Consider the following 3,378-nt stretch of genomic DNA (forward strand, 5'->3'; position numbering starts at 1 on the left):
AAACCTCTCCAAAAAAATAAATAAATAAAATAAATAAATAAAAATAAATAAATAAAAGATGTTAAATGTTTGACTTTAGGTTGTGGAAAATGGACACAGTAATAATAAACTATTTACTCAGTGAAATTTTTCAGAGATGTGTAGAAAATCATGATTTCAAAAGTCTATTTTTCCTTGAAGAAAGAAGAGAGAAGTAGAAAAGTACACTGGAGAAAGAGAGAAAGAGAGAGATTCTGAAGATAAATAATTGACCTTCTAAAGAATAAATATTGCTTTTTATGAATATGGGAGACTTAAATATTATAAAGAATACTGGTATGGTCCAAGACTTATTGAATTTCTATGTTAACTTGTCGACTTGTATGTTGTAGAAACAAAAGCAATTTCTGTTTGGTGAAGAACAAATCCAAAACGTTATTACTTATTGTTCTCATAAAACATAAACTAGTTCTGATCGATTTAACATCTTATTGGTCCCCTCATTAATTATTCTGTAGAATAAAATTTTGGACATGTCTTGAAAAAATTTTTGATAAAATACAACAACCCATTGTGATTAAGACTCCCAGCAAAATAAGGGTAGAAGGGATACCTCTCAACACAATTAAAGCCATATGAGACAGATCCATTACTAACATCATACTGAGTGAGGAAAAGCTGAAGGCCTTGCCACTAAATATTGGAACAAGAAAAGGCTGCCCACATTTCTCCACTCCTTTTCAACATAGCGCTGGAAGTCCTTGCCAATGTAATCAAACAAGAAAGCAAGATAAAAGGCATTCAGATACGAAAAGGAAAAAGCTAAACTGTTCTTATTTATAGATGATATGATTATATACACAGAAAATTCAAGTAGCATTGATACTATGTTATTTTTATATACCAACAATAAACAGGCTGATACAGAATTGAAGAAAGCAATCTCATTACAATGGACACAAATAAGGTATCTAGGAATAAACATAACCAAACACGTGAAAAAAACTCTATAAGGAAAACTATGAAAAATTGAAAAAAGAAATTGAGTATGATATAAAAAAAATATATAAAGTCATCCAGTGTTCTTGGACTGAAAGAATCAATATAACCAAAATGTCAGTTCCACCCAAATTAACTTACATATTTCAAGAAATTGTGATGCAATTGCTAGAGACATTCTTAATAGAGAAAAACAACCATAAAATTTATCTGGAATCTTAAAAGACTCTGTGTCACCAAGGCGACACTGTGCAAAATGGAAAAAGTAGATAGCATCTCATTCTCTGACCCCAAAACATATTATAAAGTGGTGGTAATCCATACAGCATGGGACTGGCACAAAAAAACAGGCATGTAGACCAATGGAACAAAATTGAGAACCAGAAATGAACTCCAAAACACACACTCAGTTATCTTTGAAAAAAGAGTGCAAGATAGTGAGAGGAAAGATATTAAGGAGGAAACTAGAGAGGCAAGACATTTACAGGACAGGAAAGGATTACTGTCTGTTGATTATAACATGTATAGTATCCCCAACTGGGGTGGTATGAAGTGTATTCATGTTAGGAGAATTCACTTTACAAACTAGGTGATCTACAGTGATTGAATGTATAAAAGAAATTAAAATTTAAAAGTAATAAAACTTCTAAAAAGAGTACCAACAGTGAAATGGAAAAAAAGTAAATCTTGTCAGCAAATGGTGCTGGAAGAACTGGGTATCTATCTGCAGAAAAGTGAATATAGACCTCTGTCTCTTACCATTAAAAAAATAAATTCAAAATGCATCAGAGATTTAATTTTACAGCCTCAAACTATAAAAATACTAGTGGAAAACTCAGGGGAAACTCTGGAAAACACTGAAGTGGGCAAAGGTCTTATTTAATAAGACTCCTAAAACACAGGTAATAATCCCCAAAACAGACAAATGGAATTACATCAAGCTGAAAAAACCTCCTCTCAAGGCATGGCTGAATGCTGTCTTCTTTTATCAGTAGTTTACAGAGTCAGATAGCATGTAAAAGTAACATCTTCCCTCTGAAGTGATCATGATACTGTGCATTGTTTTTTCATAGCATATCTTTATTAGAAGTGAATACAAATAAATAAAATAAAAAACTTTCTCACAGCATAGAAAACAAAGCATAGAGTGAAAAGCCTAGCCACAGAATGGGAGAAAATACTTAGAAATAATTCTCAGAAGAGATTGATAACCAGAATATACAGGGATCACAAACAGCTCACCCATAACAAAATAGACAATCCAATTAAAAATGGGCAAATGAATTGAACAGACAACTCTCCAAGGAAGACTTATGAATAGCCAAAAGACATACAGAAAAGTGTTTGAAATCTCTTGTCATAAGAGAAATGCAAACTAAAACCACAATGAGATACCACTTAACCCCAATTGGAATGGCTAGGACAAAAGACAAATAACAACTCGCATCTCCTGCCCCCTGGCCTAAAGGATACTGAGGCAAGGCAAGTCTCTGGCTCCTGGCCCCAGTTCCAGCTCCTTCAACCCCAAAGTCCCCTCCTGTCAGCAAGAACTGCGCCCAGCTCCCCAGCAGAGCCCATTTCCATCTCCTGCCCCCCTAGCCTAAAGGACACTGAGACAAGGCCAGTCTCTGGGCCCTGGCCCCAGTTCTATCCCCCTTAAGCCCAGAGCCCCCTCTTGCCAGCAAGACACCAGAATAGAATACTCCTCCAGTGTGGACCATAGCAGAAGAAAGACTTCGGCACACATCAGTCCACAGCAAAAGGGAAGCACACTTGTTCCCAGTCAAAGAAACATCTTCCATAAAGGTATCCAAAAGTGAATACTTCTCCCAATGGATACAAGTAGAAGAGCCTCAGGTCTGAATAAACCAGGAAATATCTCTCCATCAGAAGAACACAATACCTCCCTGCCATCTCTTAGGAAAAAAAAAAAAAAAGATGATGTGGGACCAGCAGTTAGCGTAATGGCTATGTCACTGGACTCCCACGTAGTTGACTGCAGTTCGAATCCCAGACCTGGCAGCTTAAACTCGCACCAGATGTGTGTGTGTGTGCGTGCCCAAGATCCTGTCTCTGCCTTTCTGGAGAGCGCACATGCCCTATAGCGAAAAAAAAAAAAAATTAAAAACAGAGGATGGGACCAGTAGTTGGCATAATGGCTATGTCACTGGACTCCCATGTAGTCAACCATGGTTCGAGTCCTAGACTCGGTGGCTTAAACTTACTCCGGGCGCATGCGTGTGCATGCCCAAGATCCCAATAGGAGAATGGAGGAGAAGGGATTGTGGCATGGCTGTCCTCCCTGGGGAGTGATTTCTTGCTTTCTATCTCTCTGTCTCTGTCCTTCTGGTGAGCGCACGTACCCTATAGCAAAAACCTCTCCGAAAAAAAAAAAAAAAA

At 37.2% G+C, this 3,378-nt stretch overlaps 1 long non-coding RNA gene and 1 other non-coding gene across 2 annotated transcripts in view; one reads left to right on the forward strand and one right to left on the reverse strand.

Annotated features, from left to right (window-relative positions):
- Window positions 1-3,378, reverse strand: part of LOC114005689 (uncharacterized) — a 241,624-nt gene that overhangs the window by 87,466 nt on the left and 150,780 nt on the right. The gene's annotated exons all lie outside the window — the stretch shown is intronic.
- LOC114005690 (small nucleolar RNA SNORA15) lies at window positions 1,941-2,079 on the forward strand. The gene has a single exon (XR_003547530.1). It is a non-coding gene; the product is annotated as a small nucleolar RNA SNORA15 (small nucleolar RNA).

This window comes from Tupaia chinensis, unplaced genomic scaffold (assembly GCF_000334495.1).
Source record: "Tupaia chinensis unplaced genomic scaffold, TupChi_1.0 Scaffold144269_1, whole genome shotgun sequence".
NCBI classification, from domain to species: domain Eukaryota; kingdom Metazoa; phylum Chordata; class Mammalia; order Scandentia; family Tupaiidae; genus Tupaia; species Tupaia belangeri.